Genomic DNA, 14787 nt, shown 5'->3' on the forward strand with positions numbered 1-14787 from the left:
CGGTATTTACTATTCCATGCCCTGTACTAGGAAGCAGAAAAAAAATTCCAAATGCAGTGAAATCGGTGAAAAAACGCATTTGTGCCGTTTTCTTGTGGGCTTGGATTTTACGAATTTCACTGAGCGCCCCAAATTAAATGTCTACTTTATTCTTTTGGTCGGTACGATCACTGGGATACCAAATTTATGTAGGTTTTATAATGTTCTCATACATTTACAAAAATTAAAATTCTCCTGAACTTAAAAAAAATCTTCATTTTGCCCTTTACTTACGCAAATAACTTTTTCATACTTCAGTGTACGGAGCTGTGGCTGGAGTAACCTTTTTTCGATTTTTAAAAACATTTTCAATGCTACCATTTTAAGAACATTGCGGCGATTTGATCAATTTGTACAGAACTTTTAAGATTTTAAAAATGGCAAAAAAAGTTTCATTTTCGAATTTGGGCGCTATTTTCCATTATGGGGTTAAGCTCTGGGTAAAAACCGTTATTATTTGATAGACAGGACATTTTTGGACACGGCGATACCTAACATGTTTATGATTTAGGTTTATATTAGGTTTAGGGAAAGGGGGTGATTAGAATTTTTAGGTTTTTATAATTTTAATTTTGTTTCTAACTTTTATTTCACTATTTATCAGACCCCGTAGGGTCCTGACCAATGCTTAGGAAAGGCAAAGGTATGATTTGCACAATAAAATTACACCTTTTTTTAATCTCCTATCTATCTATTTATCTATCTCATATCTCCTATCTATCTCATATCTATTTATCTATCCATCTATCTCCTATCTATCTATCTCTCTATCTCCTATCCATCTATCTATCTCATATCTATCTATCTATCTCCTATCTATCTCTCATATCTATCTATCTCCTATCTATCCATCTATCTCATATCTATCTATCTATCTATCTATCTATCTATCTATCTATCTATCTATCTATCTATCTATCTATCCATCTATCTCATATCTATCTATCTCCTATCTATCTATCTATCTATCTCATATCTATCTATCTATCTATCTATCTATCTATCTATCTCATATCTATCTATCTCATATCTATCTCATATCTATCTATCTATCTATCTATCTATCTATCTATCTATCTCATATCTATCTATCTATCTATCTCATATCTATCTATCTCATATCTATCTCCTATCTATCTATCTATCTATCTATCTATCTATCTATCTATCTATCTATCTATCTATCTATCTCCTATCTATCTCCTATCTATCTATCTCCTATCTATCTATCTATCTATCTATCTATCTATCTATCTCATATCATATCTATCTATCTCCTATCTATCTCATATCTATCTATCTATCTCATATCTATCTATCTATCTGATGTCTTACTTTCTTTCTATCTACAGTATATTCTATCACCCCTCCTCTCAAGTTACCATGTTGGGCTCAGGTGAATTTTTTCAGGGAGCGGAGACCCCGGAGAAACTTCTTTCAGAAACATATAATTATACTATTTGAATGAACAAAAATAATAATTCAGTAGAAGTATCAGCGGGAGTCGCTGAGGGTTTTCTATTTCCTGCCTCCTCTGCTAGGAGCAATATCTGTACTGAATGGCAGAGCCGTCCACATGACAGATCCTCCAGGCCCATGTGCAGGCGGCTGCTACTTGTACGCACAGTACACAGAATTGGTGGCCAATTATATTGCCAAACGATTTCCTGGAAATTCTACTTATTACGCTAAAAAATTAATATACCCTGTAAACTAGACTCCTTAACTAATGCAGACCAATTAGCACTTACCCTACACACACTACAAACACTACAGACACTACACACACTACAAACACTACAGACACTACACACACTACAAACACTACAGACACTACAGACACTACAGACAATGCAGACACTATAGACAATGCAGACACTGCAGACACCAAAAACCCTGCAGACACTACAGCACTACACACATTAAAGACACTAAAGACACTACAGACACTACAGACACTGCAGACACTACAGACACTACAGACAAAGCAGACACTACACACACTACACACATTAAAGACACTAAAGACACTACAGACGCTACATATACTACAGACACCAGAGACACTACAGACCCTGCAGACACCACATATACTACATACCCTACAGACAATACAGACACTGCAGACAATACAGACACTGCAGACAATACATACTGCAGACACTACAGACACTGCAGACAATACAGGCACTACAGACCCTACAGACCCTACAGGCACTACATACAGTACAGATGCTATACACACTACATACTCTGCACACACTATAGACACTACAGACACTAAAGACAATACACACACTGCATACACTACAGGCACTACACACACTACTGACACTACAAACACCATAGACACCACAGACACCCCAGATACTACACACACTACTTACACTACAAACACCATAGACACCACAGACACCCCAGATACTACACACGCTACAGACACTACGCACACTACAGGCAATTCACACACTACCAGAGATACCACAGAAGCCACAGATACTACACAGACTACAGACACAACAGACATTACATACACTACAGGCACTCCAGACACTACACACACTACAAACACCAAAGACACTACAGACAGCAGAGACACTACAGAAAGCACAGACATTACAGATACTACAGACATTACATACACTACATGCACTACACACACTACAAACACTACAGATACTACACACACCACAGGCACTACAGATACTACTGACACCAGACACTACAGACACTACAGACACGACCCGCAGTCTCTGTTTACAGTTCATGACCTTCTATTTACAAATAATCTGCAAAAGCAGCAGCTCAGAGCAGGAGAGAAGTTTGTAGGATTATGCAGATACTACAGAGAAGTGTCCCCATGTAGCAGGGTAGAACAGAAGTGTGTAAGAACTGCAGACAGGACAGAGAAGTGAGTGGGAGCTGCAGACAGTACAGAGAAGTGTCCCTGTGTAGCAGGATAGAAGACAAATGTAAAAGAGCTGCAGCCTTTTGATGTGTTGTTCGCAAATGAGTCGGCTCTAAGTAGGCCGATGGCTCACTTAACCCTGTCTGTAACCGGCTCACCACGCCCCCTTTTACCCAATACAATCAGGTTAAAATTGTAGTGATGTGGGATGATTGACTAGCCTGCAGCTCCCTATTATGTATTTAATAGGAAGCCGCTCAGGAGGCTATAGATATACACATACATGCACCTATAGATATACACATACATGCACCTATAGATATACACATACATGCACATAGATATACACATACATGCACATAGATATACACATACATGCACATAGATATAACACATGCACCTATAGATATACACATACATGCACATAGATATAACACATGTCCCTATAGATATACACATACATGTATATTGATGTAACACATGTACCTATAGATACAACATGTACCTATAGATATACATATAGATATAACACATGTACATATAGATTTACGTAGAGATATAACACATGTACCTATATATTTATGTAGAGATGTAGATATACATATAGATTTAACACATGTACCTATAGATATACACATACCGTACATGCACCTACAGATAACAATGTACCTATAGATATACACATACATGTATATTGATGTAACACATGCACCTCTAGATAAATATATGTATACCATGCACCTATATATACACATACAGATTTAACATGCACCCATAGATATACATATCGATATAACATGTACCTATAGATATAACACATGTACCTATAGATACACATATAAATATAAAACATGCACCTATAGAGAACAAATGTTTCTATAGATATACATATATACATCATGTACCTATAGATACATATATAACACATGTACCTATAGATATACATATAGATATAACATGTACCTATAGATACAACACGTGTACATAGAGATGCACATATAGATACAACACATGCACCTATATAGAACACATGTTCCTATAGATATATATACATCATGTACCTATAGATACACATATAGATATAACACATGTACATATAGATGCACATATAGATATTACACATGCACCTATATATATATAGATATGACACACACCTATAGATATACATATCGATATAACACGCACCTATACATATCGATATAACACGCGCCTATACATATCGATATAACACGCACCTATACATATCGATATAACACGCACCTATAGATATACATATAGGGGCGGCACGGCGCCTGTCTGGGGAGTCCCAGAGCGGCGGCTGTCTGCACCTTTATAGTGTACATCTATAGGTGCATGTTATATCTATATGTATATATAGGTGTGTGTTATATCTATATGTATATATATATAGATGCATGTGTTATATCTACATGTATACATATAGGTGCATGTGTTATATCTACATGTATATATATATATATAGGTGCATGTGTTATATCTATATGTATATATAGGTGCATGTGTTATATCTATATGTATATATAGGTGCATGTGTTATATCTATATGTATATATATGGGTGCATGTGTTATATCTATACGTACATCTACAGGTGCATGTTATATCTATATGTATATCTACAGGTGCAGATATAACACATACCTATAGATATACATTTAGATATAACACATGCACCTATAGATACAACACGTGTACCTATAGATGCACATATAGATATACCACAAGCACCTATATATACATATAGATATAACATGCACATGTAGATATACGTATAGATATACCACATGCACCTATAGATATACATATAGGTATAACATGCACATGTAGATATACGTATAGATATACCACATGCACCTATATATACATAGATAAAACATGCACATGTAGATAGACGTGTAGATATAACACATGCACCTATAGATATACATATAGATATAACATGCACCTATAGATTTACACTATAGAGGTGCAGACAGCCGCCGCCGCTCTGGGACTCCCCAGACATGCGCAGTGCCGCCGCTGTCCTATAGGGGGAGCCCGCGCTCCAGGGAGTCTCAGCAGCGCAGACAGCGCCAGGAGGACAGACACAGCCCGGGCACCGGCACCGCTCCGGCACCGGGGGATGTGCGAGGCCAGCGCCACCGCCAAGGACTCACTGCACGGCCCGGAGGGGCACGGCCGGGGCGCCCTGAGGACAGCCATGCCAGCCAGACACCCTGCGCCCTGCTCCCAGCACCCGGCAGGTAGGTGCCCGTCACCCGCAGTGCTGAGGGGGTCAGGTGTCCTAGCACATGGCTGGGTATTGTGCCTTTACATGGGACTGCAGGAAATCCCAATACACAGCTGAGTGTGTCTGCTGCAGTGTCATGTGGTTTTACATAGGACTGCAGGTAAACCTACTCCATTATACTGGGAGACTGCATGAGAGGTTGTGGACACTGATGTAGCAGAGCTAAGTTTGTCAAGGTCCTTTGAGGCAAATCATGACTGTATCACGTGATTTTACATAGGACTGCAGGCAGACTGATCCTGTGGGAGAATGTATACCCATCCTGATTGGATGTAGCTGAGCTGGGTTTGTCAAGTGCAGGAAGATGTGACATGTCCTCTGTGTAGGACTTGTTCATATCACAATGTCTGTGGTATTTACATAGGACTGCAGGAAATCCGTCTATAGACAATGGTGATTAATTCATGTGAATGTAGCAGTGCTGAGTATATCTGGTCTGGAAGGTGTGTACATGTCATGGTCACTTCACGTGGGCGTTACATAGGACTGCACGGCAAGTTACTTCATACTGATGCAGTGTTGCCGATCTTTTCATGGCCATATTACATGGTTTTACATAGGACTGCAGGAAATCCGTCTATAGACAATAGTGATTAATTCATGTGAATGTAGCAGGGCTGAGTATATCGGGTCTGGAAGGTGTGTATATGTCACGTGGGCTTTACATAGGACTGCACGGCAAGTTACTTCATACTGATGCAGTGTTGCCGATCTTTTCATGGCCATATTACATGGTTTTACATAGGACTGCAGGCAAAGTTACCTACAGCAGAACGTGGAGCTACTATATCTGGATGCAGCAGAGCTGTGTTTGTCAGTTGCAGGATGGCGTTCTTTAGTGGTGTTACATAGGACTGCAGGAAAAAGTACTATACACAGGACATTGGGATCACCTTATGCAAATGTTGCAGAGCTGAGAATGTCAGGTGTAGGTTTCCCTTAGGCACATTGTATGGTATGTAATTCTATTGATTTACATAGGACTGCAGAGATTGTTCGGTGTGGGAGGTGGAGCTCGTCTTGTGGTCATAGCCTGTAATGTTTGCAGGTTTACATAGGACTGCAGTCAAAACTTCCATATTATTCTAAGAGAGTGAACACAAAGTTATTTTATGATGATGTAGCGGAGGCGAGCTGAGGCCAACCCATCGTGATTTGACATAGGACTGCAAGATGAACTACACTGTAACTACATTATAACTTGTTATAGCAGGTCTAGGGATGTCAGATGTAGTAGCTTGGGGTTTGTCTTGTGGCTCACCTCTGGGTCGTATCATAATGTGGTTTTTGTGGTTTTACATGGGGCTGCTGGCAGTTCAGACATAGCAGAGTTACATTTGTCAGGTGTAGTGGACGGAGCTGCTTCTACTTACTATGTGTTATCCCTAGGACTGCAGACACATCGATGTATGGTTTTGCATGGGACTGCAAACACAGAGATATGTAGCAGAGATAAGCGTCAGGTAGAGAGGGGCTGAGTTTGTACATTGTTACACTGTGATATCCTGTTCTGAGAATTTACATAGGACTGCAGGTACAGCTAGATGTGATGTGATACGTTATGATGCTCTAAGCTGAGGGTTTGTTAGAATTGCATCCTGCCTAGGCAGCGCTCTGTAAGCTAAACTCATTAGCAGTTCTGCTGTATGTCTTATAGTTTGTTACAATGTACAACCAAAGCCTCGGTGTATAAGTCCGGATACAACTGTAACAAACCCTCAGTTGTAAAAGGGAACCTGTCAGCAGTGTGACCATAGACTGCAGCCAGTGTTCGGTATTGTCCCTGGAGGGATGTGGAATCATAATGCTGTGTGTGATGTAAGTAGCAGCAGGACTGTGATATATGGATTTATATGCCAGGATTGTAGCTTCTCCAGGTGCACTAGGGGAGTGTCCTCACACTGCTGTGCTCTGTGCACTCTGCACTGAACTGCTACCAGCCCGTCCCCTCTGATTTTTAAGTGATTTAGGATAACCTGAAGATCACAGATAATAAGGTAATTGCTCCACAAATAAATGACTCGGGTCTGCTACATCTGTATCATTGGTACAATTATATTTGCTTGTTTTACGCTGTGTAACATGAGGATGTACAGTACATTCCTGACCCAGCACCAGTGTAATGCTGCGCTCTTACCCACTAGCTCAGCAGGGCCGCTCACATTACTAAAAGCTCCTGTGTCACCTGCTGCAGAGGAGGGCTCTTATTTTAGTGATATCTATTTATGGCAAATTCTGTATTTTACCCCAAGTGTCAGCGTGTCCCTGTCCTGCCCCCCCCCCAAGTGTCAGCGTGTCCCTGTCCTGCCCCCCCCAAGTGTCAGCGTGTCCCTGTCCTGCCCCCCCCAAGTGTCAGCGTGTCCCTGTCCTGCCCCCCCCAAGTGTCAGCGTGTCCCTGTCCTGCCCCCCCAAGTGTCAGCGTGTCCCTGTCCTGCCCCCCCCCAAGTGTCAGCGTGTCCCTGTCCTGCCCCCCCCCCAAGTGTCAGCGTGTCCCTGTCCTATCACCCCAAGTGTCAGCGTGTCCCTGTCCTGCCCCCCCCCCAAGTGTCAGCGTGTCCCTGTCCTGCCCCCCCCCAAGTGTCGGCGTGTCCCTGTCCTGCCCCCCCCCCCAAGTGTCGGCCTGTCCCTGTCCTGCCCCCCCCCCCAAGTGTCGGCCTGTCCCTGTCCCTGTCCTGCCCCCCCCCAAGTGTCGGCCTGTCCCTGTCCTGTCCCCCCCCCCAAGTGTCGGCCTGTCTCCCCCCCCCCCAAGTGTCGGCCTGTCTCCCCCCCCCCCAAGTGTCGGCCTGTCTCCCCCCCCCCCAAGTGTCGGCCTGTCTCCCCCCCCCCCAAGTGTCGGCCTGTCCCCCCCCCCCAAGTGTCGGCCTGTCCCCCCCCCCAAGTGTCGGCCTGTCCCCCCCCCAAGTGTCGGCCTGTCCCCCCCCCCCCAAGTGTCGGCCTGTCCCCCCCCCCCCAAGTGTCGGCCTGTCCCCCCCCCCCCCAAGTGTCGGCCTGTCCCCCCCCCCCCCAAGTGTCGGCCTGTCCCCCCCCCCCCAAGTGTCGGCCTGTCCCCGTCCTGTCCCCCCCCCCCCAAGTGTCGGCGTGTCCCCGTCCTGTCCACCCCCAAGTGTCGGCCTGTCCCTGTCCTGTCCCCCCCCCCCCAAGTGTCGGCCTGTCCCCGTCCTGTCCCCCCCCAAGTGTCGGCCTGTCCCTGTCCTGTCCCCCCCCCCCCAGGTGTCGGCGTGTCCCTGTCCCCCCCAGGTGTCGGCGTGTCCCCCCCCCCCAGGTGTCGGCGTGTCCCTGTCCCCCCCCCCAGGTGTCGGCGTGTCCCTGTCCCCCCCCCCAGGTGTCGGCGTGTCCCTGTCCCCCCCCCCAGGTGTCGGCGTGTCCCTGTCCTGTCCCCCCCCCCCCAGGTGTCGGCGTGTCCCTGTCCTGTCCCCCCCCCAGGTGTCGGCGTGTCCCTGTCCTGTCCCCCCCCCCCCAGGTGTCGGCGTGTCCCTGTCCCGTCCCCCCCAGGTGTCGGCGTGTCCCTGTCCCGCCCCCCCCCCAGGTGTCGGCGTGTCCCTGTCCTGTCCCCCCCCCCAGGTGCCGGCGTGTCCCTGTCCCGCCCCCCCCAGGTGCCGGCGTGTCCCTGTCCCAGCCTCCCCCAGGTGCCGGCGTGTCCCTGTCCCGGCCCCCCCCAGGTGTCGGCGTGTCCCTGTCCTGTCCCCCCCCCCCAGGTGCCGGCGTGTCCCTGTCCCGGCCCCCCCCAGGTGCCGGCGTGTCCCTGTCCCGCCCCCCCAGGTGCCGGCGTGTCCCTGTCCCGGCCCCCCCCAGGTGCCGGCGTGTCCCTGTCCCGGCCCCCCCCTGGTGTCGGCGTGTCCCTGTCCCGGCCCCCCCCAGGTGTCGGCGTGTCCCTGTCCCGGCCCCCCCCAGGTGTCGGCGTGTCCCTGTCCCGGCCCCCCCCAGGTGTCGGCGTGTCCCTGTCCCGGCCCCCCCCAGGTGTCGGCGTGTCCCTGTCCCGCCCCCCCCAGGTGCCGGCGTGTCCCTGTCCCGGCCCCCCCCAGGTGCCGGCGTGTCCCTGTCCCGGCCCCCCCCAGGTGCCGGCGTGTCCCTGTCCCGGCCCCCCCCAGGTGCCGGCGTGTCCCTGTCCCGGTACCCCCAGGTGTCGGCGTGTCCCTGTCCCGGTACCCCCCCAGGTGTCGGCGTGTCCCTGTCCCGGCCCCCCCCAGGTGTCGGCGTGTCCCTGTCCTGTCCCCCCCCCCCAGGTGCCGGCGTGTCCCTGTCCCGGCCCCCCCCAGGTGCCGGCGTGTCCCTGTCCCGCCCCCCCCAGGTGCCGGCGTGTCCCTGTCCCGGCCCCCCCCAGGTGCCGGCGTGTCCCTGTCCCGGCCCCCCCCTGGTGTCGGCGTGTCCCTGTCCCGGCCCCCCCCTGGTGTCGGCGTGTCCCTGTCCCGGCCCCCCCCAGGTGTCGGCGTGTCCCTGTCCCGGCCCCCCCCAGGTGTCGGCGTGTCCCTGTCCCGGCCCCCCCCAGGTGTCGGCGTGTCCCTGTCCCGCCCCCCCCAGGTGCCGGCGTGTCCCTGTCCCGGCCCCCCCCAGGTGCCGGCGTGTCCCTGTCCCGGCCCCCCCCAGGTGCCGGCGTGTCCCTGTCCCGGCCCCCCCCAGGTGCCGGCGTGTCCCTGTCCCGGTACCCCTATACCTATGTGACTGTGTTGGAGGCTCTCCTCTCTGAGATGTGAGTGTGTCAGGGCTCTTGCGCCTCGGTGAGGGTAGGTGAGGCGCGGGGACGCTGGTAATTACATAATTACAGTAATTGTGGGGTCAGGTTCCTCCTCTTTATTTTTCATTCATGACATAATTACCAGCCCCAGATCTGATGAAAGAGGCTAATGATTAGCTTTATCCTAATTACATAAAATGCACAAAGCCATGCGTCCAGCCCTGGCAGCGTGCAGCACGGTGGGTACAGGGTGTGCAATATCCCCTGACGGTACTGGACCTCGCTGCAGAACCTCCTTATCCACCACTCACAGCAGGAGCTGCTCCACGCATCCTAGTGTACATGAGCCTGTGACATCACCGTATGAAAGGTCCTGGAAGGGCAATCGGACCACTTCTCCTATTACAGTCTGCTGGTGCTCTGGATTGGACCTTGTTACACATCCCTCTTTTTCTTCACATCCCACAATTTCTTTACACTGCTGTGCTCTGTGCTCTCTGCAGCCAGTGTTATGTATTGTCCCTGGAGAGATGTGTGATCAGACATTACACTGCTGTGCTCTGTGCTCTCTGCAGCCAGTGTTATGTACTGTCCCTGGAGAGATGTGTAATCAGACCTCACACTGCTGTGCTCTGTGCTTTCTGCAGCCAGTGTTAGTTATTGTCCCTGGATAGATGTGTAATCAGACCTCACACTGCTGTGCTCTGTGCTCTCTGCAGCCAGTGTTAGGTATCGTCCCTGGAGAGATGTGTAATCAGACCTCACACTGCTGTGCTCTGTGCTTTCTGCAGCCAGTGTTAGTTATTGTCCCTGGATAGATGTGTAATCAGACCTCACACTGCTGTGCTCTGTGCTCTCTGCAGCCAGTGTTAGGTATCTTCCCTGGAGAGATGTGTAATCAGACCTTTCTCTATGTTGTTGGTAGCAGCAGCACTGTGATATATGGTTTTATATTCCAGGATTGTAACTTCTCCAAGTGCACTGGGAGCGTGTGCTCAAACGGCTTTGCTCTCTGAAGCCAGTGTTATGTATTGTCCCTGGAGAGATGTGTAATCAGACCACTATGTGTGTTGTTAGTAGCAGCAGCAGCGGGACTGTGAGATATGGATTTATATTCCAGGTTTGTAGCTTCACCAAGAACACTGTGGGTGTGTCCTCACACTGCTGCGCTCTGCCCTCACTGCAGCCAGTGTTAGGTATTGTCCCTGGTGAGATGTGTAATCAGACCTTTCTCCATGGTGTTAGTAGCAGCAGAACTGTGGCATGGGGATTTATATTCCAGGATTGTAGCTTCTCCAAGTGCACTGGCGGCATGTGCTCACACTGCTGTGCTCTCTGCATTGTGCTGATAGACAGCCTTTCTCCTCATGGATAGATACTGCAGCAGTCAATACAAGTAGAGGATAGGGACACATTTACTAAGTGCAGTGTCCTGTGTAGTGTGCAGGGGGCGCCAGATCCAGGATTACTGGTGCAAAGTCCATAGTAAATTTTCCCCATTGAGTTGTTTAAAAAACAGAGCTCAGAGCGCAGCAGTGTGAGGGTCGGATGTTTTGATCTTTAAAAAAAAAAATTCCTATCATAAAAGTTTAAATAGTATGATAACTTAATATACTGGCTCATTGTTAAGTACTGCAGTACCACAATATTTGTATTTTTAGATGGATTTTCCAGGAATTTACATTGATGACCTTTCCATTGGGCTGAGCCTCTAATTGGCGCCTGGGAAAGGATATTCATGGTAATTCTGGACAACCCAACTGTAAGGTGCACAAATTTACCCAATGGGAAGAAGATCTTCTTTGAGCAGAAATGTAGCAAATGTCAAAATGAGGCTTTAATATTGTACAAGATTCCACCAGTCCACGGACCCCTCATTCACAACAATGCGGGAGGTGGAGGAAGGTCATTTACAGGTTCTTCCTAAGGAATAATCATCAATGTCCAGGCCTCCTCTCACTCCTGGGATCTGCCTCTTCATTCATTTGGAAAAAGCTAATTGTCACAGGAACGGGTGCTCCTACAGCCCATATCCCGGGTAGCAGGCGCACCCCTGTTCCTCCCTGTGCCCTGGACCAACCCTGCATGGTAAATTACCTTCCCTTGCTCCAGTGGCGGTCTCCGTGGCTCCTGATAATTGGCGCTGGCCGGCCGCCTGCCCTGATAAATTCCCAGCCCCTACCTGTGACCTCTGCCGGATCTTTGTGGTTCTATGACTGAGATAAAACTTTGTTCCATGCCCTTTGCGATAATCCTGATTTACCGTTGTGACCTCAATTCTGTTCCTGACTGCCTGCCCTGACCTACCTCTTCGTCCCCGACTCTGATCCTGTGCTGCCTGTCCTGACAACAAGTTTACCTTACGATTCTGTACTTCGCCTCGGCTGCCACCATGGGCAAAGTCACGCTTGTGGAACGACCTGGCGGTACCACGCCGCGACAATTCCAATTGCTTTGCGGAGGGCTCTGGTAAAAACCAAGTGCCACTTAGACTCCGCTCCCAGTTGTCGGCTTACGTCATCATCCGCGGTGGTCCAGTGGGTCCACTACCCTTGGTGCATGACACCAATACAATTCTAGATCCTTCAAAATGAGAATTTCTTGGACTTTTTCCTAGTGGACACTTGTTCTGCCGTAGAGATCCATTGTCATCATGGGTTGAAGATGATCCAGTTATTGAGGTAGCTACAAAGACAAGACTCTCCCGCACCCAGATCCCTGAGAACATCTTAGTCTCAAGTCTGTAGACCTTGTGTTTGAAGTCCAAGAGGGTAATGGGATGGAAGCACCAGATGGAGAGCCAAGTCCAACCTCCAGAGGTGACGTCTTTACCATATCTCTATCTATTCGGTGGTTCTACATTTATGGAGACCATAATACACTAAAAATTATGGACAATATCTGGCTTCAAAAAGTGGTGGTGACAACTCAATGTCTAATAGGGAAGAGGTTTTCGTTGACCATGGGGGGCGAAGCTGTAGTATGGTGGAAGAACTGTCCCGGTGGAGAGAAGCTTTCGTCTGATGTTGAGGGGTTATATTTTCGGGTCCTGTTCTCTGGAATTGCTCACAGTAAATAGAAATGACTTCGGAGGGAGCGGAGGCCGAACCTGAGGAAACCTCAGGAATCTGAAATGTTCACATATTTTCATGGCAGGAGCCTATGCATTCGACTTCCAGCTACTGTATTCTACTTGATGTCAGGAAACTCTGTATCAGTACGGACATCTCCGGTTCCTTGCCAAGCCGTGTGGGGTCTCGCTGATCTCCAGATTTCCATAATGGCTTAGAGGAAAGGTAGACATGTCCCTCAGGTTTATTTATTCTTGGAAAAACTGTTTTTCTCCCGTTTCCCGGGAATAATGTGAGTTTCTAGATATGACTGTACCACAAAAAAGTTACAAAAATTGTTCTTCAGTTCACGAGAACCCATAGAAGAGGTCTGGTGGAGGAGGTGGTTTACTTCAGGATGACTTGAGGAGCATGTCCTAACACTCTTCTGCACTTGATATATATTGTTGTGTCCTTGTGGCAAGTGCAACCAGCGCTGGTTCCTAAGGTTGTAGTGCGGCTTCATGTGGACATCTCTAGAGAGGTGAACACCAAACAAGGGGTGGATCAAACAATACTACCCTAGCATAGATGTAATAGCCATATGTAGAGAGCATCTGTAATGGCAGCCATCTCTTATGTTCTACTAATCACCTGTGACCATAGTGGTGTTTGGAGGGTGACTGCTTGAGGTTGTGCACAGGAGTCTTTTAGACTGATAACAAGGAGCCATTACTACAGGTAATGAGGGGAGGACAGAGGAGCCATTACTACAGGTAATGAGAGGAGGACACAGGAGCCATTACTACAGGTAATGAGAGGAGGACACAGGAGCCATTACTACAGGTAATGAGAGGACACAGGAGCCATTACTACAGGTAGTGAGAGGAGGACACAGGAGCCATTACTACAGGTAATGAGAGGAGGACAGAGGAGCCATTACTACAGGTAATGAGAGGAGGACACAGGAGCCATTACTACAGGTAATGAGAGGAGGACACAGGAGCCATTACTACAGGTAATGAGAGGAGGACACAGGAGCCATTACTACAGGTAGTGAGAGGAGGACAGAGGAGCCATTACTACAGGTAATGAGGGGAGGACACAGGAGCCATTACTACAGGTAATGAGAGGAGGACAGAGGAGCCATTACTACAGGTAATGAGAGGAGGACAGAGGAGCCATTACTACAGGTAATGAGAGGAGGACAGAGGAGCCATTACTACAGGTAATGAGAGGAGGACACAGGAGCCATTACTACAGGTAATGAGGGGAGGACACAGGAGCCATTACTACAGGTAGTGAGAGGAGGACACAGGAGCCATTACTACAGGTAATGAGAGGAGGACACAGGAGCCATTACTACAGGTAATGACAGGAGGACACAGGAGCCATTACTACAGGTAATGAGAGGAGGACAGAGGAGCCATTACTACAGGTAATGAGAGGAGGACACAGGAGCCATTATTACAGGTAATGAGGGGAGGACACAGGAGCCATTACTACAGGTAATGAGAGGAGGACAGAGGAGCCATTACTACAGGTAATGAGAGGAGGACAGAGGAGCCATTACTACAGGTAATGAGAGGAGGACAGAGGAGCCATTACTACAGGTAATGAGGGGAGGACACAGGAGCCATTACTACAGGTAATGAGAGGAGGACAGAGGAGCCATTACTACAGGTAATGAGAGGAGGACACAGGAGCCATTACTACAGGTAATGAGGGGAGGACACAGGAGCCATTACTACAGGTAATGAGGGGAGGACAGAGGAGCCATTACTACAGGTAATGAGAGGAGGACACAG

At 48.3% G+C, this 14787-nt stretch overlaps 1 protein-coding gene across 1 annotated transcript in view; it reads left to right on the forward strand.

Moving 5' to 3' along the window:
- Nucleotides 1–5037: 5037 nt before the first annotated feature.
- The window catches only part of NCOA1 (nuclear receptor coactivator 1), a 298539-nt gene continuing 288789 nt past the window's right edge, over nucleotides 5038–14787 (forward strand). Inside the window, exon 1 of the mRNA XM_072143854.1 lies at nucleotides 5038–5210. The gene's annotated coding sequence lies outside the window, so the exon portion shown is untranslated. The remainder of the gene's footprint in view (nucleotides 5211–14787) is intronic.

This window comes from Engystomops pustulosus, chromosome 3, assembly GCF_040894005.1.
Source record: "Engystomops pustulosus chromosome 3, aEngPut4.maternal, whole genome shotgun sequence".
In the NCBI taxonomy this organism is placed as follows: Eukaryota; Metazoa; Chordata; class Amphibia; order Anura; family Leptodactylidae; genus Engystomops; species Engystomops pustulosus.